The sequence below is a fragment of the Bubalus kerabau genome, chromosome 3 (assembly GCF_029407905.1).
Source record: "Bubalus kerabau isolate K-KA32 ecotype Philippines breed swamp buffalo chromosome 3, PCC_UOA_SB_1v2, whole genome shotgun sequence".
Lineage (NCBI taxonomy): Eukaryota > Metazoa > Chordata > Mammalia > Artiodactyla > Bovidae > Bubalus > Bubalus kerabau.
Window position 1 is genome coordinate 117,860,835 of NC_073626.1, and position 23,853 is coordinate 117,884,687.

Consider the following 23,853-nt stretch of genomic DNA (forward strand, 5'->3'; position numbering starts at 1 on the left):
TGAGACAACGAAACACTTTTGGTTTTTCCTAAACATTCAGCTGTTTACTCTCCCAGTTCTCTTCCTTCCTCTTCTGGCCATTTTTGAACTGGATATCTCTACTTAGGTTCTCAAGTTATTTAGTATTCTCTGGAGAATTTCAAAGCCACTGAACATCTGACTATAAGTTTCTCTGCTTTTATCGCTGCTCTATCTGAATGAATAGCAGGGTATGTTTGTTAGTTGTATAGTGGGTGAGGCTCTCCCTGGCATTTCAGATGCATTGCTCCAAGAAAAGACCCAAATCCCTAGTTAGCAATTTGAGATGAGTCCATGGCTGCCTCTAAAGGCTTCAGGGAGAGCTCTCCAGTCACCAGAGAGAAGGTCCTTGTTTCTCTCTTCAGGTTGCCCACTGCTATCTCTGACCATTGCTGTCTCACACATTTTATTTTAAGACAGTTATGAATTCTTCCTCTGAACTGGTATTTTTCTTCCTTCTATGAGAAGACCCTCAAACCATTTATTGATTCCAGTTTCTTTCCAGCTTTGCAAATGGTCTTCTATCAAATGATCATCTATTGTTTCTGGAAACACTTTTCCCTTTTAACCAGTTGGGACATGGAGAAAAATCCACAAGATCCCACCTGCTCTGATACTTGTCAGACACTAACTGACATGTCCTATATTGATGATTCTCAGACTCTGGGAAGAAGGCATTTCATTGCATTACCATCAGGATAATGAGAGGGCTCTCTTGCTATCTAGACTTACCGATACTCAAATGAACTGAAATCCTTTTTCAGTCTGCCTAAAAGCCCTAGAGGATCCCTGATATGCAGACTTTCTTGCCAAGTCCGTTGATGACTTAATTTTTAAAAGTTTTGGCTGTGCTTGGTCTTCGCTGCTGCACATAGTCTTTCTCTAGCTGGGGCTAGTGGGGGCTACTGTCTAGCAGTGGTGTGTGGGCTTCTCATTTGAAACCTTCCTTTGTCACAGCCTGGAAATGGGCATTTTCTTGATGTCTACTCTCTCCTCTTTCTTCCTCTCTTTCCTGTTCTTTGCCTCCATCTTTTATGGGCTGCTCATCAGTCCTGACTTATACAATATAACACTAGCTCTGCTTTTAGGAGAAATACACAGATGTTGGCTTTCTGTTTAGAGCATCTCACTCAGTCCCTTCAGCTTGATTCACCTTCCCTTTCTTCCCTTTACTTCTTATCTTTGTTCCTATTGGATTTCTATCTGGGATCCTGTGGTATCAAATCATCCTATGTGAAAATCATACACTTTTCAGAATTGGTTGTTTGGGGAATTAGTAACTCGGCTATGTTTCCAGGCAAAGCATTGCTTAGGATTTTGTTGAAATTTGACTTCAAATTCTATAACTATTTTCTGGATGCCACTCTCCTGATGGCAAATGGCTGGATTCATCGAAATTCTCTCTCACCTACACCTGACTTAGAAATGTTTCTCTCCAAAGATCAATCATGATTCCGAAATCAATTCTGTAAATCTGGTAAGCAAAACAGTGGTCCATGTAAGCTGTCTAGTGATAATTAGTGTCATATTTCACATTCTAGGATGGCAGTGGTACAGTCAGACAAGAAAGATATAAGATCATATTCTTGTTGAGTGGTGTGAAGTTTCAGCACACAGTCTTCAGTTTAGACTGCCTTTGACTAATGTCAGATGATCACTTTCACCATACCTCCCAACTTGAAATGGTCTGTGCCATAGAAGAAGAACAAATCAGTAATTTTAATGAGGTTGTTACAGTTTCCCTTAATTTCACACTATTGTAAAGCACATTAGCCAAAATTGCATTTCCTAAGTTATGCCATAGCCAAAAAACATATAATATAGTTAGTGATGGGGTTTTATTTATGGGGTTTTAATTGTGGAAGAACTTCTTTGGGGTCACTTCCTAAAGGATTCAGGGAAGAATTCAACTGGTTCCAAAAAGTAACGTTTTAGAAGTTCTTTCTATATTCTAAGAGACTGACTGGTTTCAGTGATGTGCTTCATCTTTATGGTGAATTCAGTAACTTTTCTGGTTGCATTATTTATATAATGACTTTTCCTTATAGATATTCAAATATATGCAGTTGGTTATAATCCCACAGAAAATAAGGGGGAGGAGGTGGGAAATAGATTCCTGAGTCATTAGTATGGAGAATGATCTCAAACACAATAGATTTTCCTCATGACAAATCACATAAAATCTCCATAGCAACTTCACATAATTATGCATAAGATTTCAGTGTAGTAACAAAACAAAGCCCAGAAGAAATTGTAAAGAATAGTGATATAGGGTGAGAGAGACGTGGGTGTAGGTAGCACATAGGAAGATAGAAGGGGAACAGTTCTAAGCTGTGAAAAGTGCACAAAGGACAAAAACAATTGCCTATTTTGTGCTTTGGGGAGTACTGATTAACTCACTGCATTGCACAGTCTACTGATGATACTGAGAAGGCTGCTAGAACCACCATTATTCAAGGAGTGTCAGCATTTCTATTATAAATTCTTCTGAATTTATAACAACCATGAGAAAATCTCTCTAGGCAATACATTGAAATACTGGATTGAAATAGAGAAATGATTTTATAACTATTTTTTGAATTTATGAAACTTGAGTTCTTAGGTTTAAAAAGAAAAAATCTATAGAAGCACTCCCAATATGCAAATAATATCAAATTTAGTTACTATGAAACAGAACTGAGATGGTATAATAGAAATGTTGCTTTCAACTTAAGTGATTATATTTTGCAAGTGTTAGCACATTAAGCAAACTCATGCTTGGGTATTTTTCCCACCTGAGTCTCCAGCATAAAGTTGCTTACTAATATATCAGTGTCAGCAATATGGCTTTTGTTAACACACATTTATGAAGTGTTGTTGCCCTATCATTATGAAGGACATTAGTAGCTTAATTCACTGATTCATGTAAGAAAAAAAAGAATGATAATTTCTGGAAACTCCCAGATCACAACAGAACGTTGAGAAATTAGGCAATATTGATGGTAAGAAAACAAGATAATGTTAGTCAATTTGGTTCAATACATATTAATTCCATTGGTACTGTGATTCTGATTTCAGAATGAGTGCTGGAAATATTAAGATTACTGATATAGTTTGTGAAATGAGAATACCTAGAGTGCAGAGTTGGATATCAACATGTAACTGGTTAATTTCAATGTAACATAGCAAATACTGAGATATGCTCAGGTATATATGGGACTATAACAGAGGAACATATAACCAAGTATCTCTAGGAAGATACCTCATAAAGCCTAAAGGGAGAAAGTATCAACAAGGTGAAGAAAAGTGAGGACAGCCCTTTAGACAAAGGAAAGGACACAAAGGCACAGAGGTGTGTAAATGAAGGCAGTGTGTTCAGAAAGGTGGTAGTAACTATTTCTTTAGAATTTCCAGAACTAAGGCAAAGAGCAAAGGGAATTGGGATTGAATATGTAGGAGGAGCATAGTTCAAGTCGGGACTTACCCACCCCCCACCCCGCCAGAAAACAAAAACAAAAACAAAACATTGCTCTTAAAAAGATAGGGGCTACTGAACAGGCTCATGAAAAGATATTCATCCTTGTTAATAATCAGAAAAATGCAAGTCAAAACCAGACTAAGATATTGCCTCACAACGATTAGAATCAGTTCAGTTCAATTCAGTTGCTCAGTGATGTCCACCTCCTTGCGACCCCATGGACTGCAGCATGCCAGGCCTCCCTGTCCATCACCTATTCCCAGAGTTTACTCAAACTCATGTCCATTGAGTGATGCCATCCAACCATCTCATCCTCTGTCGTCCCCTTCTCCTCCCACCTTCAGTCTTTCCCAGCATCAGGGTCTTTCAAATGAGTCAGTTCTTCGAATCAGGTGGGCAAAGTATTGGAGTTTCAGCTTCAGTATCAGTCCTTCCAGTGAATATTCAGGAATGATTTCCTTTAGGATGGATAGCCTATTAGAGTGGCTATTAGCAAAAAGATCACAAATAGTAAATGTTGGCAAAGATGTGGAGAAAAGGGAACCCTCCTACACTGTTAGTGAGAATGTAAACTGGTACAACCACTATGGAAAACAGTATGGAGGCTGCTAAAAAAACAAAAAATACAAAATTAAAAGAAAAATAGAACTATCATATGATCCAGCAATTGTATTTCTGCATATGTATCCAGAAAAAAAAACACTGTAATGAAAAAATATTCACCCCAACATTCGTAACAGCAGTATTTACTATAGCCAGGCCATGGAAGCAACCTAAATGTCCATCAATGCATGAATGGTTAAATAAGATGTGGTAATATTTTTATACACATGCACACACACACACACACACACACACGCCACAATGGAATGCTTGTTCTTTAGTCGCTAAGTTGCATCTGACTCTTTGTGACCTCATGGATGATAGCCTGGCACGCTCCTCTGTCCATGGGATTTCCCAGGCAACAATACTGGAGTGGGTTGCTGTTTCCTTCTCCAGGGAAAATTTCTCAGCCCAGGGATCAAGCCTGCATCTCCTGCATTGGCAGGCAGATTCTTTACCTCTTTACCACTGAGTGACAAGAAGTCCACAGTGGAATACTGTTGCTGTTGTTCAGTGGCTAAGTCATGTCTGACTCTTTTCAAGCCCAGGGACTGCAGCACACCAGGCTCCTGTGTCCTCTAATATCTCCAGAGTTTGCTCAAAATCATGTGCATTGAGTCAGTGATGATATCTAACCATCTCTTCCTCTGCTGCTCTCTCCTCCTTTTGCCTTCAATCTTTCCCAGCATCAGGGTCTTTTCCAATGAGTCAGCTATTGCATCAGGTGACCAAAGCATTGGAGTGTCAGCTTCAGCATCAGTCTTTCCAATGAATATTCAGGATTGATTTCCTTTAGAATTGACTGGTTTGATCTCCTTGCTGTCCAAGGGACTCTTAAGTGTCTTCTCTGGTACCACAGTTAGAAAGTATCTGTTCATTGGCAGTCAGCCTTTTTTATTGTTCAACTCTCACATCCATAAATGACTACTGGAAAAGCCATAGCCTTGACTATGTGGACCTTTGTTGACAAAGTGATGTCTCTGTTTTTTAATATACTGTCTAGATTTGTCATAGACAACCCTAGGAAGCAAAGCTTGCTCCTATCCTTCCAAGGAGCAAGTGTCTTTTAATTTCATGGCTGCAATCACTGTCTGTGGTGATTTTGGAGTCCAAGAAAAGAAAATCCATCACTGCTTCCACTTTCCCCCCATCTATTTGCCATGAAGTGATGTAACTGGATGCCTTGATTTTAGTTTTTTGAATGTTAAGTTTCAAGCCAGCTTTTTCACTCTCCTCTTTTACTCTCATCAAGAGGCTCTATAGTTCCTCTTCACTTTCTGCCATTAGAGTGGTATCACCTGTATATCTGAAGTTGTAGATATTTCTCCCAGGAATCTTGATTCTTTCTTGTGACTCATCTAGCCTGGCACTGGAATACTACTCAGCCATTAAAAGGAATGAATACATTTGCAACTACATGTATAAACCTAAAGAATATTATGCTTAGTGAAATAAGTCAGAGAAAGATAAATACTATATGATATAACTTAAACATGGAATCTAAAAAATAAAACAAATGAATATAATAAAACAAAACAGTCAGATCTGAAAAACAGTAGTTAGCAGTGGAAAGGGGAAGGGGAGACAGGCAAGATGGACAATAGGGGATTAAGAGGTACAAACTACTGGGTATAAAAATAAATTAGCTACAAGGGCATATTGTACAGCACAGGGAATATAGCCAATATTTCATAATAACCTTAATTGGAGTATCATCTATAAAAATATTGAATCACTATGTTGTATACCTGAAACTCATATGATATTATAAATTACTTCAATAAAAATAAATTAACAAATACATAAATCATAAAAAAAATTGGGGGGGTATCTTTTAGAGCTCCTAGCACCATTCTCATTTTTAAATTTAGTAGACTCCAAATAATATTTTTTTTCTTTTCTTTTTTTTTTTTTTTTTTTGGCCACCCGCCAGCTTTGTAGGATCTTAGTTCTCCAACCAGGTATTGAAACCTGACCCTTGAGAGTGAAAGCACAGAGTCCTGACCACTAGACCACTAGGGAATTCCCTGTCTTTTAAATATTAAAATGACTTTAATTAGATATTTAAAAAGAAGATGGAGACTACTGAAATACTGAAGTGCTTAAAGCAAGATAGCAACATGACAGGATTTACATTTTAAATAGGTACCTTGACTTCATTTTGGAGAGTGGAATTAGCAGGGTAAGATTAAAGCCAAAGAAATGGATGATTTGAAGCACAAACCTTTCCAGTGACTTGTCTCCTTTGTCCCAAGTATCAGGGGCTAAGTACAGGTCCCATGCAAGCTTATTAATGCCCCCTCTAACCATGAGAATCTTTATTTAAAATCATTATTTTCAAGGTGATCTTACTGATGCCCTCTTACAATTAAAATGTTAATTGGTTTAATTTTGTATTGTGGAAACCAGTTTCATTTTTAGGACAGATTTAGTCAATTTCTTTGCTTTTAATCAGAACATCTAAATGATTATGGAAACATAAGGATTTATTCTATTTTAAAGGCTATAAGAAAAAGTCTATTTTCACATTAGTCTGTGTGTGTGTGTGTGTGTGTGTTTGTGTGTTTGAGTATGTGTGTGTGTATCACCCTACTGATAGGAATAAGTGTTGGGTGACTACAGTTTTTAAAAATGGACTAGAAATAGAACATTATCTAGGGTTGGGAAAGCATGCACTCATTCATTTATCAATCTGTCCATCAAATAGTTTTGAACCCCTAACAGGTGACAAGGACTATGGAATGAAGCAATCATTTTCAAAACGGATATGAGCCTTGCCCTTATGGAAATTACAGTCTAGCAAGGATGACCAATGTTAATCAAATAAATGCATTTGCCTTTAAACAATTAATGCAGTTCTATCTCACAATACCATGTATCCAAGCCTTCAAATTGGTCAAGAATCTCAGTTCCTTGGTATTTTCCAGCTCTCCATCAGCTGGCTTTGAATTGTTGGAGAAGGAATATTGATATTGAACATGGTTCCCTGACTTCTCAGGGAAAATAGCTTAAAGGCCTTTCCATCTTTTTCATAAAATGCAAATACCAGTTGTATGATTTCTCCTATTATCCCTAAATCCTAATTAAAAACATCATAGTCAGACTTTAACTTTAACAGCAAAATTGTAGGTATTTCTCAAGGTGTAAGTATTTAGTTACAACTCCTGGATGAATGAATGACTAATTTGTGGGGTGTAAGATTTCTCCAAATTTTATCATAAGTAAATAAATTCCCAAATGTGCAGTAATATCTTGATTGGGTAGATACAGCCCTCAGTTTATCTTACTTACATCCTGTCCTTTAGTCTCCATTCAGTTGTGTGACACTTTAACTCTAGGGAGTTAGATGTATTGGCCAGAAAATCAGATTTCAGTCTCCAATGCTGATGCTCTTGGACTCTGCTCTCTTCTTCTGGACGCTGCAGGGAGAGTGGTGAAAATGGTCATTAAATGCTTTACTTTGGGGACTTCCCTGGAGGTCCAGTGGTTAAGACACCAAACTTCCACTGCAGGGGGTGTGGGTTCGATCCCTGGCCTGGGAACTAAGATCCTGCATGCCACATGGTGCAACCAAAATATTTCTAAAAAAAAAAAACAAAAAACAAAAAACTTAATGCTTTACTTTGTTCCCTTAAATAGTAAGTATTTATCTTGCATTGCTAACTCAGCATGCTGCTGCTGCTACTGCTGCTGCTGCTAAGTCACTTCAGTTGTGTCTGACTCTGTGTGACCCCATAGACGACAGCCCACCAGGCTCCCCCGTCCCTGGGATTCTCCAGGCAAGGACACTGGAGTGGGTTGCCATTTCCTTCTCCAATGCATGAAAGTGAAAAGTGAAAGTGAAGTCGCTCAGTCATGTCCGACTCTTAGCGACCCCACGGACTGCAGCCCACCAGGCTCCTCCGTCCATGGGATTTTTCAGTCAAGAGTATTGGAGTGGGGTGCCATTGCCTCCTCCGGCTAACTCAGCATAGATAGTGGTAAATACACATAATATTTTTTTAATCATGGTCCCATAGGACCACGGGAGAAGGTTAATAAAAATACAAGGTACAGATGTGAGTTGAGATTTGTGCTGTAGGACATTGCTTCTTCAAATGTGAAAAGCAGAATCAGGGGTTTTAATATGACACTTTTGCACAAATATCTAATTCAAAGAACCTAGATTTTTTAAAAAATGCAGATATGTGACTTGAAGTGCTTATACGCCATGTATCGTGTTTGTAGAATCTCTCTGCTTTGCTGGTTGAATCCCTGGTGGATCAGACAGTATAGAATCTGCCTGCAATGCAGGAGACATGGGTTTACTAGGTTGAAATTAAGAAGCCTTCTTGGGAAAGCTGAACTCTGAGGTATCTTTTGCAGCAGAGTATCTGGAAAGTTGATTTTTCCTGGTGAGAAAAAGACTGAAGGCTAGGCAAGGTCATGAAAAAGGAATACTTTCATAATCACAATATTGAAAAATCTTTTGACTCAAAGTAACACTGAGGCTCCAGTTCCAAATGTGCTGTACCTATGAGGAAAGTAAATATTTCCAACTCTACCTGAACATTTTCAAGACAAAAAATCAAGGAAAGAATTAACTCTTGTGTATGATATTAGCATCTCATTTCTGGAGAGGTTCTGTCTGTTAATATGAATCATAATAAGATGATTTGTCAGTAGATATATTCAGAACTTTTTATTCAAACCTCAGTATGTTTTATTTGCATATAAAGTGGCACATTTATACTGAACAATAACTAGCCCTGAAGGAGTGATATTTAATAGGAGAATACAATTATCCCAAGCAGGCCATAAACATTTTCTTTAGAGCAATGGCTACAGTTTAAGATCAGCTCATAATCACTCATGTAAAGTACCAGGCTATTACAAAACTGAGCTAGAGAAAAATTTAAGCAAGAAAAATATTGTGGTTTCATTTGAATAAAATATCTATTTTCACTTATCTACCATTTTAGGAGTTATAAACATAAAGGTCAATGAGCTATTAAATTTTTATTTCAGATTCTCTGTGATGATCTCAAACAATTATTTTAAGTACAAATGTTAAGAAGTGTAAGTATTTTATTCTATACCATGTTAACCATCCAGAATAACTTTGTTTTTCAGCTAAGATGATGGCATTATATGGAAACTAGTTAGAATATATCTAGTTAATGACTGGAGTCTTTTGAAGTGGCCTCTTCAGGATGTCTTATCACATGCCTTATGTATCAATACCCTGGCACTATTTTTTTATTTTTTCATTTTTTTCTGATTAACTTTTTCCCCTTAATCTTTTAAGGAAATTATAGTTGATTTACAATGATATGTTAGTTTCAGGTGTACAACAAATATATATATATGTGTGTGTGTGTGTGTGTGTGTATGTATGTGTGTGTGTGTGTGTGTGTGTGTGTATATATATATAATCTTTTTACATATACCATATATATACATATATAGGTTTTTTCCAGTATAGGTTATTACAAGATATTGAACGTAGTTACCTGTGCTATACTCTAGGTCCTTGTTGGTTATCTATTTTATATATGGTAATGTGCATATGCTAATCCCAAGCTCCTGATTTATCCTTCCCCCTGACATTGTTGCTCTTTCTACTGAGCATTTTTTTCTGAGATTTTTGGATGTTTCTAAATAGCTATCATGTCTCAATATGTTACAAGTTATACATAGTCTGGCAAACAAACTAGAAAAAATAGAAGCTAACTTATTTTACCCCATCCTCCTCATTTTGGTAGAGGTATTATTAGGAATCAGAAGGCTTGGGTTATTAATTTGGCTTCTATCATTAATAAGATGGAAGACAATTCAATTCTCTTCTGTAGAACATTTTTTTTTAATATATTAGTTGATGCATTTGACCATTACTGAGCATTCCCCAGGCCAAGATTGCTAGAGACCTTGTCCCTTAACCCAAGACGGTATGTGGTAATAACATCAAGGAAGTGTGTAGGCAAGAAGCAGAGAAGTGAGGACACTGAGGTGGAGAAGGGAGTCTGAACAAGTAATGAAGGCGCCTGGAGTCAGTCTTACAGAGGATAAGGAAGGACTGAGTCATTGATGAGATGTGAGAACAGTCACAGCCAATGCCTTGAGGTTACCTTGTCTGCTGGCTTTCAGAGAGAACTGTACTGAGAAGCCCAGGGAAGGGATGCTAAGTCACTTCAGTCGTGTCCGACTCTGTGCGACCCCATAGACCGCAGCCCACCAGGCTCCGCCGTCCCTGGGATTCTCCGGGCAAGAACACTGGAGTGGGTTGCCATTTCCTTCTCCAATGCATGAAAGAGAAAAGTAAAAGTGAAGTCACTCAGTCATGTCCGACTCTCAGCGACCCCATGGACTGCAGCCCACCAGGCTCCTCCGTCCATGGATTTTCCAGGCAAGAGTACTGGAGTGGGGTGCCATTGGGAAATCTGGACTGGATGGCCGGTAAGATGCCTTCGAGCCATGAAAATTGTAGGAATGTCTTCTCTCTTAAGGCTGTTGGATAATAATGCAGCTTGTTTCCTCTGCAAATGCTTCATGTCTATTGGTAACAACAGGACAGAATTTAGGTTTTAGGTTTTCATTTAGGCCTGATTTTATGAGGCTTAAATACTAATGCTCTTTTCCTTTTCATTCTTATCAAAGTTCACTTCCTTTACGTTTGTAAATAACTGCATTCTAATTGAGAATTCAGTGTCCTCTGCTCAGTCCAAGTTTGTTTGAATAAGGCCTAAAGTTTCTTTCATTGCTGATCTACTCAGAGCCTTGGTATGGCCTTCAGTTTCTAACAAGATAAACTTGTTTGTTTGGCAAAAAGCTATGGAGTCACAAGACAGGCAGCCGACTATAAATGTTTCTTTTGGTTTTTCTTTGGCCAACATCTGGACAACTCATTTTGAGCCAGTTTCTCAGCATATGTTCTGGAAATTCAATTTCAGTTGACAATGGGAAGTGAATTTGGCTAGTCTAAAAATGGCCTCATTTTGGCCCCCAAGCCAGCGGGATTTCTGGCCAGAGTCTTCTGCCGCAGGCATGTCCCTGCGTTTTGGCAGTCCATGTCAGTCACTGGCAGGTCCATCTGATCAGATCATTCTCTGAAGGGGAACGGATGCCCTTCTTTGCCTGTGCAGAGAGCAACCATCCTTGTCCTTTTACACACAGCCACTCAGCAGTCCCAGAGTCATGAGGCTGGCATTGCCACCACCAGGGTGCTACCAGTGTCCCTGCCATACTGATGTGGCCACAGTCAGGAAGCCAGTCATCAGCATGTGCTTGGGTACACCCTAACCTTTCCTCCTCCTCCGGGGCCTCTGCCTCACACTCACTTGAAACAGGTTTGCTGCTTGTCTGTGCCTTGTAACCTACATCAAATTGTGTTTGGGACAGCTCTTGCCTTGGGAGTGGTCATGCCTCATCCATGTATCCATCCATCTATCCATCCACCCATCCCTCCCTCTCTGCCATCCATGTATTGAGTCGAGATGTATTTATTGAGCACCTGCTGTGTATCAGATACACATCAGATACTCCCTAGTGTTCAATGCTAGGAAGACAGCAGAGACAGAACAAACATACATCACTGCCCTCCGGGAGCTTCCTTTCTAGTGTAGAAGACAGATTATAAAGAAAATGTATAGAAGGTGGTGAGCGTTGAGAGATATGAAAGCAAAAGCAGGGAGAAGATACAGTGTGCTGACCTTGTGGAGTAGGGAAGGCTGTCCTTGGAGGAAAGATCTGAAGGGGAGGAGATGTGCCAGACAGAATCCAAGAAAAAGGGCAGGTTGTGGGGTGCTATCTCCACTCCAGAAGTGTGTCATGTGTTACCCTGTGGATTATGGGAAGGCTTGGGGGAGTTTGAGCAGGAGAGTGACCTGATATGACTTACATCTTAACAACATCATTCTGGCTGTTCACAAAGGCAGGGGCAGAAGCAGGAGACCCATTTGGAGCCTGATGTAATAATATGGGTGGATCAGAATATAGTAGTCGATATGGTGGGGAGTGGCAGGATTCTGAACATATTTTGAAGAGAAAGCAGACAAACTCATGATGGATGTGATATAGGGGGAGGAAGGGAAGAGTCCAGGAAGATGCCAGGTCTAGCCTGGGTCATGGCCAGGAGAGCATTGTCTGTCTGACGTGGAGAGGTTGAGGGGAGCAGGTGGAGGAGGCTGTGTCAGGTGTAGAGCACTAAGTCCTCACTGTGTGTCTTCCATGAAGCAAGACAATCATCTTAGACACGGGATATAGCTTTAGCTATAATATATAAATATAATATAAAGAAACAGCTTTAGCCAAATAGTATTGATGTTAAGAGTTAACATTCACCCAATGATGCCCTCACATGAATTTTATAGGATGGATGATTTTTTGATCATTATTATAATAAATAATTATTATAGATTTAATTAATAATTTTATAATTATTATAATGATATAATTATACTTAGCTAATTAACTATATAGTTATAATAATAATTAGCTATAATTGTTATAATGGTTATAATTGTTATTATATGTAGATGAGTTTATTATTATCAGTATTATAGCTACTACTACTACTTATAGAAGAAAACAAAAATAAGACTCAAAGAAGTTAAATTACTAGCATAAAGTTCCTCAGTTAATGGCTACCAAGTTTTAAAGTTGGGACTTTCTCTCACTCACTAAAGCTGGGTTTTAAGTGGTTAAATGAGCCACAGAGGCAGCAGACTACAAAAGAAATGCAAGTGACTTTCACTTTTATTTTTATTCCGAAAGCCATCTAGCACTTGCTTTTGTTGCCCCTGGAGCTGTCAGCTGAGCTTGTTTCTGTTCAATCCATAGCTTTGAAATAATTGTCTTCTGTGTAGCAAGTTACATGCTGGTTCTGGGGATTGCTGTTGTGTAAACACGAATATGCCCCCTGCCGTCTTACAGGTTACTCTTTACTTATAGAAACAAAGATGAAATTACAACTGTGATAAGTGATTCAGCGGAGAGGTCCAGGGAGTGGTGAGGACATTTAATGGAGGAATGTGACAGGCTGGGGAAGGAGTGATGATTTAGTTGAACCAAGGCAAGTAGGAGCTAACTAGGCAAAGGAGGGTGGGAAGGGGGAGTCATTCCAGGCAGAAAGGACATGAGGCAGGAAGAAACATTGCACACCCTGCGTCCCATCCCAGGATCTTAAAGAAAGTCTATGCCAATGGCTAACAAACATGTGAAAAGATGCTCAACATCACTCATTATCAGAGAAATGCAAATCAAAACAATGAGGTACCATCTCACACTGGTCAGAAAGGCTGCTATCAAAAAGTCTTATAAGCAATAAATGCTGGAGAGGGTGAGGAGAAAAGGGAGCCCTCTTACACTGTTTGTGGGAATGCAAACTGGTACAGCCACTATGAAGAAAAGTGTGGAGATTCCTTAAAAAACTGGAAATAGAACTGCCATACGACCCAGCAATCCCACTGCTGGGCAAACACACCGAGGAAACCAGAATTGAAAGAGACACATGTACCCCAGTGTTCATCACAGCACTGTTTACAATAGCCAGGACATAGAAGCAACCTAGATGTCCATCGTCAGATGAATGGATAAGAAAGCTGTGGTACATATACACAATGGAATATTACTCAGCTGTTAAAAAGAATGCAATTGAATCAGTTTTAATGAGGTGGATGAAACTGGAGCCTATTATACAGAGTGAAGTAAGTCAGAAAGAAAAACACCAATATAGTATATTAATGCATATATATGGAATTTAGAAAGATGGTAACGATGACCCTATATGCAAGACAGCAAAAGAGACACAGATGTGAAGAACAGACTTTTGGATTCTGTGGGAGAAGGCGAGGGTGGGATGATTTGAGAGACTAGCACTGAAACATGTATATTATCATATGTGAAATAGATCGCCAGTCCAGGTTCGATGCATGAGACAGGGTGCTCAGGGCTGGTGCACTGGGATGACCCTGAGGGATGGGATAGGGAGGGAGGTGGGAGGGGGATTTAGGATGTGGAACACATGTACACCCATGGCTGATTCATGTCAATGTATGGCAAAAACCACTACAATATTGTAATTAGCCTCCAATTAAAATAAATAAATTAATTTTTTTTAAAAAAGAAAAATCACAGGTTTCTAAGTTAAAAATTCTCTTTCCTAAAAGAACTATAAGGACAATAAAGCAGTGACTATTTTCTAGGTAGAGCAGCCATTTGATTTGGATTGAGATACCTTTCTTTTCCTTTGGAATGTAATCTCAAGGGGAAAAACAATGCCTGAGTGCAGCTCAACAAAGATGCATGAGTAGCTTCCAAACCCACTCATCGCCCAGGACCTTACAGAAAAATATTCCTGAGTCGATAAAATGTGGAAAAAATTATGACGCTTATGATGCTATTGGAAATTTGAACACTGACTGCATATTTGATAGTATTAAGTAATTATTGTTGCTTTAAGAAGAATAGTGATACTGTGATAAACTTTTTAAAAGATCCATACTGAAATATTACAGATTCAGTCATATCTAGGATTTGCTTTGTATTACTGGGGAGAAGAAAATGTAATGGGAGGAAAATAAATAAAACAAGATTGGCCATGAGTCAACAGCTAAAAATAATAAAAATAAAATCGAGAGAGATTAAAATAAAGTAGTAAATATAACAAAGTTGCTTTATATGTTTTAAAGCTATACGTAATGGTATCATATATTAGTATCATTTTGAGCTTAGTAACAACCAACACTAGTTTTTAAAATTTGTCCTTTCAGCTTTGCTTTTTTCTTACTGCTATGTAGCAGTCCATTATTAAGTGTGTACATGTAAAATATATATATTTCATTGTTTAAAAAGAAAGAAAAAAAGTCTGTGCCACAGGGCCTCAATAGCAAGGAGTGGAGTGATGCAAAACAAAGGTTAGAGGTCACTAGGCAGGGTCAGACGTGGAGAGCTCATTGTGGGTGACCAAGTAATTTGTCATCCAAACTGCCACTCTTTTGAGAGTACTCAAATGTTAAATGGGGTAGTTCATTGGCACTCTGTGTGAGAACAAGTTCTGCTCTGGCCAAACTAGACTGATAGACACACTATTTATGAGCCAGCTTAAGGATTTTAGTCCTGTTGTTAAGAGTTGATGGGAAGTAATAAACAGGTTTAGCAAAATGGAAAAGGTTGGCCTAGTCAGATTTGCATTGTAAAGAATCACTCTGAGTTTAGTGAATAGCATTGTACCAGCATAGATTTCCTAGATGTTACGTTTGTGGTTATGTAAAATGTTATAGTAGGAAAGCTAAGTAAAGGGTACAGGAAACTCTGTGTTTTAATTTTGTAACTTCTTTTGAGTCTAAAGTTATACCTACTCTATAGCAGAGGGAATTCTACTCAATACTCTATAATGGCCTACATGGGAAAAGAATCTGAAAAAGAGTGGATATATGTATATGTATAACTGATCCACTTTGCTGTACTCCTGAAATTAACACAGTATTGTAAATCAACTATACAGCAATAAAAATCTTTTAAAAAGAATTCAGTATATAAAGGGCAAAAGAAAAAAAAATCAAAATGAAAAAATAAATATTTAACTTTGCTTTCAGAGAGCAGATAAGAGATGGGCCAGTTGGAGACACAAAATTCAGAGATGAGGCTAGTTCTATAGGCTAGGCAGGAGTTGAGGACAAAGCAGCGTGGTGGTGCTGAAAAGAGATAGTTAAGATACAGAGCTAAAGATCTAAATGTAAGACCAGAAACTATAAAACTCCTAGAGGAGAACACAGGCAAAACACTCTCCGACATACATCACAGCAGGATCCTCTATGACCCACCTCCCAGAACATTGGAAATAAAAGCAAAAATAAACAAATGGGACCTAATTAAACTTAAAAGCTTCTGCACAACAAAGGAAACTATAAGCAAGGTGAAAAGACAGCCTTCAGAATGGGAGAAAATAATAGCAAATGAAGCAACTGACAAACAACTAATCTCAAGAATATACAAGCAACTCCTACAGCTCAATTCCAGAAAAATAAATGACCCAATCAAAAAATGAGCCAAAGAACTAAATAGACATTTCTCCAAAGAAGACATACAGATGGCTAACAAACACATGAAAAGATGCTCAACATCACTCATTATCAGAGAAATGCAAATCAAAATCACTATGAGGTACCATTTCACACCAGTCAGAATGGCTGCGATCCAAAAGTCTACAAGCAATAAATGCTGGAGAGGGTGTGGAGAAAAGGGAACCCTCTTACACCGTTGGGAATGCAAACTGGTACAGCCGCTATGGAGAACAGTGTGGAGATTCCTTAAAAAACTGGAAATAGAACTGCCTTATGACCCAGCAAGCCCAGTGCTGGGCATACACACTGAGGAAACCAGAACTGAAAGACACGTGTTCCCCAATGTTCATCGCAGCACTGTTTATAATAGCCAGGACATGGAAGCAACCTAGATGTCCATCAGCAGATGAATGGATAAGAAAGCTGTGGTACATATACACAATGGAGTATTACTCAGCCATTAAAAAGAATACATTTGAATCAGTTCTAATGAGGTAGATGAAACTGGAGCCTATTATACAGAGTGAAGTAAGCCAGAAAGAAAAACACCAATACAGTATACTAACGCATGCTGCTAAGTCACTTCAGTCATGTCCGACTCTGTGCGACCCCATAGATGGCAGCCCACCAGGCTCCCCCGTCCCTGGGATTCTCCAGGCAAGAACACTGGAGTGGGTTGCTATTTCCTTCTCCAATGCATGAAAGTGAAAAGTGAAAGTGAAGTCGTTCAGTCATGGCCGACTTTTAGAGACCCCATGGACTGCAGCCTATCAGGCTCCTCCATCCATGAGATTTTCCAGGCAAGAGTACTGGAGTGGGGTGCCATTGCCTTCTCTGATGCTAATGCATATATATGGAATTTAGAAAGATGGTAACAATAACCCTGTATACAAGATAGCGAAAGAGACACTGATATACAGAACAGTCTTTTGGACTCTATGGGAGAGGGAGAGGGTGTGATGATTTGGGAGAATGGCATTGAAACATGTATAATATCATATATGAAACAAGTGGCCAGTCCAGGTTCAATGCACGATACTGGATGCTTGGGGCTGGTGCACTGGGACGACCCAGAGGGATGGTACAGGGAGGGAGGAGGGAGGAGGGCTCAGGATGGGGTATACATGTATACCTGTGGCAGATTCATGTTGATATATGGCAAAACCGATACAATATTGTAAAGTTAAAAAATAAAAAAAGATACAGAGCCAACAGTCTCCTCTGGACACCGCAGTTCTTTACGCTGTCTGAGATGTCCCACCAAAGAGGATCCCTGGAAGAGAAGACAGGGGCACTGGGACTCCCCTTCTAACACACAGCTTCCCTCCTGTAAACTGCAAACTCTCCTCTTCTCAGGAGGTCCCTGAAGTGGCAGGGAAAGGCAAATTCATTCATTCATACTAACATTATCTCTTCTTTCTAGGGAAACAAAATGACGTTTCCCTAAACTGAAGGCCACAGAATAGGAATTGTAATGTTTGAACTTACCACAAACAAATAATTAAAATATACTCCCCTTTCTTTTTGTGGACAGAGAGAAGGCAGTAAAAAGGAAAGAGTTGACAGGACATTTTTAAATTAAGGAGAGGTCAAGAAGGATGTGTGCTCAAAATAAACTGCTTTTAGGGGGGAAAAAGTGCTTAAGAGTTATTTTTGGGAGATAATTTTTTTTTATTACTCCAATACCAGAAGACTTCTAAAAAGAAATATGTTAGTATTTACTTACTTTTCCATATTTGCTTGCATGGCTTTGGGGGTTTTCTAAACTGCAGTTCCTCTTTGTTATGTCTTCTTATTTCTTGTAACTCCTTTCCACTTAGGCAGAAATTGGAAGCTTACAGTCTTGATAAATTGCCTTTATTGGATATTGAACCTCGTTCATTAACCATCAGGAGGAAATTGTTGTTTTCAATAGCATAGGTGGCAGGAATCAGGAAGAAAAGGAGATTCCTTTGTTTTAGCAGGGTTAGAAACTGTACTTCTTGTGATCAAGAGCATACAAGTTGCAGTATATTTACGTGCTGTTAGTGGTACCTCAGTGCCAGTGATGGGCATCTGGGGGTGTAGGGAAGTGATGATACTGGCATGGCATCACTGTAACATCGTCTTCATAGTTTCCAAGAAGTATTTCCACCTAAAAAATAAGATGCAGATTTTGTGTTTTGTTATACTAGATAGATGAGTAAAATAAATGGATAGAAGTTTAAATATTGGAATGATCTGTAAACAATATTGTCCAAATAAAACTTTATGTAAGAATAGCCACTCGCTTGCGAGCTAGGTCGCTTCAGTTGTGTCTGACTCTTTGTGCCTGTATGGACTGTAGCCCGCCAGGCTCCTCTGTCCATGGGATTCTCCAGGCAAGAATACTGAAGTGGGTTGCAATGCCCTTCTCCAGGGGATCTTCCCAATTCAGGGATCAAACCCACATCTGTTATGTCTCCTGCATTGGCAGGTGGGTTCTTTACCATTGGTGCCACCTGGGAAGCCCTAGCCTCTTGCTTATTAAATGATTGTATTCTAAAAGTCACTTATTTGAAACATGGGAATTTTTTTCAGCTTTATTGAGGTATAACTGGCAAAGCAAAATTGTATGTGTGTATTTATTTTGGTGAGAACACAGGATTTATCATCTTAGCAAATTTTAGGGAAATCCTGTCATTTGCAACAACATGGATGAACTGGGAGGACAATATGCTAAGTGAAATAAACCAGACACAGAAAGACAAACACTGCGTGATTCCACTTATATGGGGAAGTTGAAAAAAAAGTCAACCTCACATTCTAAACAAACTTCCCCAGGATTTTCCAGCACCCTGGCTGACTTCACTTACTTCACTTCCTTGATCCCAGGTCATGGTTTGCTTTACTCCATCTCAGCTCCTATGTCACATCCTGAACCACCTTCAAAGTCACATTGCAAGCATCCCACTCCCTGACCACAACCCCTCCCTTCTCAGATGACTTTGGCAAGTACCCTCTGCTTTATCAAGGCCTTCAGGTCTCTGATTCTATCACTGCCTTTCCTGCTTTTTTTCCCCTTAATTTAATTCCTTTCAAAATAAATCCATACCTTCACCAAACAAATCAGAATGGCTTCAGGGTGTGGTCGTTTGGGGGTGTGGTTTGGGTGTTAGTATTTTTCAAAGCTCCTTGGTGATTAGAATCTGTAGCCCCTTAACCATGCTTTGCTTCTTCACATCATGTCCAGACATGAGTTGGACCTGCCTTGCACTGCTCTACAGAGCCCACTGTATACAACATGTTGTCACACTGAATGTGACATCACCTTGGTAGTTTGAGGTTACCCAGAGTGGGAGTATTTATACTGTGGCAAAAAGTTACTAGCTTCCCTGATGGCTCAGTGGGTAAAGAATCTGTCTGCAATGAAGGAGACACAGGAGATGCATATTTGATCCCTAGGTCTGGAAGGTCACCTGGAAAGGAAATAGCAAGCCACTCTAGTATTGTTGCCTGGGAAATTCCATGGACAGAGGAGCTACATCAAGTGCTCCCTCCATGAAGCTTTTTGTGAAACATTTATACCACTGCTTCTGACTACCTGAATTCAGATCATAGACTTTGTGTGTTTGGGCTGACTCCTTCAGTAGAATTTAAGTTCCATGAGCACAGGGGCTTATGTTGGACTGCACCCCCAAGGCCTGCAAGCCCTATACTTGCCCACCCGACTGTGTGAGGCAGAGGCAGGCAGGACATGGCAGCCTCACTGAGGGTGGGCTTGGGGGGATGGGAGTGTTACCAGTTATAGGGCAAATTGACCTCAGGTTGGTTTATTAGTTACTAGGGAAACCAGCAGAGGAGCAAGTCCCTTTGATAAACTATCAGAACAATCACTAGCTGGGGCCTGGGGCAAGTATATAGGTACATACTGAATAGGTTCTGTGGTTATGTAGGAAGATCAGTCATGTGAGGAGGGTGTAGGTAAAGCAAGGATGGGTCAAGCAGCGGGTGTACAGAGAGCAAGAGATATCCATCTTAGGTGGCCTGATCATATAACTTAGAGTACCTTTGGCCTATGGTCATATTTAACTGTCTGTGAGAGTCCCTGGACACAGTTGGCATTTAATTAATCTTCTTCAGCTGGATGGATGAGTGAAAGTCATATTTTGGTGGTCTCATCTCAATTTTCAGAAATTTTTCAAAGGGTGGAATTTTTTATTTTCACTCCCTTATATTTTTATTAAACTATTGATCTTTGCAATACTTCTCTGAGCACAGTAGCACAGGTTCTTCTTTTTCTTTTCTTTTTTTTTACATATGATTTTCTTTTGCAAGTATATTGTATTTGTCATTTCCTACTTCTCTTTTATGTATCTGTCTAAATTAAACATGTCAATTTTAGTGGGGGGGATTCTTCAGGGTCACCATAAATTCTGGAAACCCAGGAAAATGTACATAATGAATATATGTGGATAAGACATCAGCCAGCATGTTTGGTGACATAACAAGTTGAATGCATTGTCCCCTGTGAACAGCACTTAGTTCAATTCAATGCTCTGTGCCAAGGGGAAGGAGGACAGTCATTAACACAGCATGTCCATCAATCACCACACCTGCACTGTGATGCCTCACCTCGGAGGATTTGTGTCTCTAATTTTCAGTGAATGAACCTTTGCATTTATACCTCGGAAGAAGGAATCAAGAGAGTTTAGATCTGGTGAGCCTGCAGCCCATGTTCCAGGGTCACTTTCTCCCATCTTGCTTCGGAGATGATCTTCTCACCCATCTCTCATTGTTCTGACATAAAGAGATTGTGCACCCGCCTGTGGGAACTGCTCTGGTGACCTCCTAGCTTGTCAAAAGCAGACACTGATTAATCACAAAGTGGTGACATCTGTCCAAATGTCCCCTATGTTTTCAGGCTCTGAAGTTACCTGAACCAAGAACACAGTGACCTCTGGGTGTTTTTGGGTCTGAACACATTAGAGAACCCTTTTGCTAAAAGAGGTACACGGAGATGCAGGAGTGAAAGGATCCTCCCCGGCATGCACAGGGCAGACTTGGTGGGACAGTGGGCAACACTGTTGAGCAATAGTCCTTAAACTTCTAGGGACTTTTCAAAGGACAAATTATCTTTGCAAAAAGCGTATGATCATAAGGCTGAATGAAGACAGACATCCAGAGTATCCAGGGCCTCCTGAGTCTGGCTTTCACAGCCAGTTCTGGGAAGGATGAGGAGGATTCCCATGGAAAGGAGTAGTTGGGAGGCAGGCTTGTCTCTTGTCTCCTCCTCATTGACCAGAGCACGTTCTCCTCCTTTTGGGTCATCAAGGGTGACATTTGTCACAGTGTGGTCATGCATCTTCTGCATAACATCGTCTGTGATACTAGTTATACTGGGTTATACTAGGTTATACTAGGTTAACACTATACTAGGTTATACCTAGTTATACTAGGTTTCTGGGTCCCACCCTAGACCTACTGCATCAAAATCTCAGTAATGTTAGTTTTCTTCTCTTCTCCATTTCTTTTCCTGGAAGTCCTTTTAAAAAATAAGCTGAGACTCCTCTATTCTTCCATTCACCAATCATTGCTTCCAGTTACTAGATTGAATCTTATGAAGTTGCCAGTGTGGCTACATTTGAGCAGCAAAACTAGCAATTGAATGTAATCCTCAATCATGCTAAATTCCAGGCCCTGTCCCAGGTGCTGGAAATGCAAAAACAAAGAAAATAATCCTTGACCTCAAAGCAATGATCCCCCAACTCTTTGGCAGGGGATCAGTTTTGTGGAAGACAATTTTTTCCTGTATAAAAGATATGGTTTGGGGTTTCACCTGCCTCTCACCTCCTGCTGTGCTGTAGGCTCAGAGACTTCACTTTGTGGGTAGAGAAGCACATAGATGAAGAGATAATCTAGTGTAGTTATGTGTGCAGGTGCTGTTCTACTTAGCTGTTGGTAATTTTAAAATGACACTTAAATACATGTATTCTGAAATATAGATAACTTTTAAATTATTTAGGTAAAGTCTCAGATGAGAGATTGAGAATAGGTTATTAAGGGAAGTTAGCATGGTACTCATTGCATTTGATGTTAAGAAGAAATCCCCATCCAAGAGAGAGATAATTTTCGGTGATGGGAACCCAATGATGGGGAGGATAAGAATATCAAGATCACCTGAGGGTCTTTTCTTGAGTTACATATTTCTCATCTCATGACAGCGTGTGCTATTTTCCTCTAAGAAAGAGATCCCATTCCTCCACCCCTCTTAGAAGTACTGCCTGAGGGAGTTGGTGAGGAGTGAGTCATAGCCTTCAGGTCTGTGCATACAGAGAAAATATTGAGAACAATTCTCACTTCCAGAGTGACAAGTCAGAGGTCAGTGTTGGATTTGACCTAGTTGGTCATTATTTCTTGTGTTGTTATAGTTTGACATTTTTACCACTAAATATAGACTCTAATAAATGCCTTTTTTATGTAATAAATGAACATGGTTATAGGAGATAACCAGAAATAGATTTGAGCCAGTGATGTTTGTAATTTCATCTAGAAGTGGATAGCAATTAATGGAGTTGACAAGAGTTTGGGGAGGGGGGACTGTGAATATTTAGAGTGGTTTGGATGAAGTATGAGACATGAACATGTCTAAATAAAACTACTTTGACGATGTTCCTCGGGAAGTCTAGAACAGTGACGCCCCTGAGGAGGTGTGTTAACTGAGTCATGCAGCAAATAGGAATGCACCAAGGCATAAGCAATGGAAAATGTAGGTGTTAGAATGCCTTCTTCTCCAAATGTACTTTTAAGATCCAGATTTATCCCATTCTTCTGAAAAGCAAGCTGTCTACTCCAGCACACTATCTCTGAATTCTTAGACCCTTCACCATTTTACATCACTCAAGTGATGTTTATTAAGGTCATGGTTATGGACCAGCTACTCCCTCTTTCTTGGCTTGTCAGATAGATTGTGAAGCTCTTCTTTTCCCACACTTTGTCAAGGAATATCCAAAGTCACTTTCGTAAGTGAAAGAATTAGATTACATAGAATCCAACTTGATGCAAAATAAAATCTTAATAAATACTTGTCGAATATAGAGAGAAGAGGAAGTAAAGAAGTGGGCTAGAACTCCCAATGTCTAAAATCCCATGAGTTTTTTGGTAAAACTTAGTTTGGCTAGAGAAAAAGACTTTTGAGGGTCACGTGAGGTCTTTGAACCTTCTTTAAGATGAAGAGAATAAGAACTGTTTTTCATTCCCAAAGTGACAGCTAGAATATATTATCCTCAGTTTTTTTAAAAAGGCACTTACCACCAAACTATTAAAAAAATTGCTTGTCAGCTTCACACAGTTGTGAGTAAGTTGGTATTACTGTGATTTGGTCTATTTTCAAACACTTGTTCTTTTCATGAAAAGCCAGATTTTGTCTGTGTGTCTGTGTGTGTGTGTCTGTCAGCTGATATAATTAAAAAAAAAACAATAATTTGTTGACCAGGGAGTATGTATGTTGGGGGTACAAATTGGCTTTCGAACCGCAGGAAGCTAAAATAACTAGAAAAATGTTCAGCAGTGGAAATTGGATTTGTTGTTAAAACCAAACATTTAAAATTAAAGAGATTCCCAGAATCATAGCTGGTATACACTGACACTCTTCATTTTTTTTTTTTCTTCAAATTGTATGGCCTACTTATGGACAGAAGAACAAGTATTGGTGAAAGAAAACGAGATTAGTATTTTAAATGACAAGCTATTCATCTCCAAATTTGATATGTGTAA

At 39.3% G+C, this 23,853-nt stretch overlaps 1 protein-coding gene and 1 long non-coding RNA gene across 18 annotated transcripts in view; one reads left to right on the plus strand and one right to left on the minus strand.

The window, feature by feature from the left end:
- Nucleotides 1–23,853, plus strand: part of NCKAP5 (NCK associated protein 5) — a 1,093,872-nt gene that overhangs the window by 256,879 nt on the left and 813,140 nt on the right. The gene's annotated exons all lie outside the window — the stretch shown is intronic.
- LOC129646520 (uncharacterized) lies at nt 1,604–19,746 on the minus strand. The gene is made up of 4 exons (XR_008711999.1): nt 18,954–19,746; nt 17,846–18,253; nt 7,370–7,497; nt 1,604–1,705 (listed from the first exon to the last, which is right to left on the minus strand). It is a non-coding gene; the product is annotated as an uncharacterized LOC129646520 (long non-coding RNA).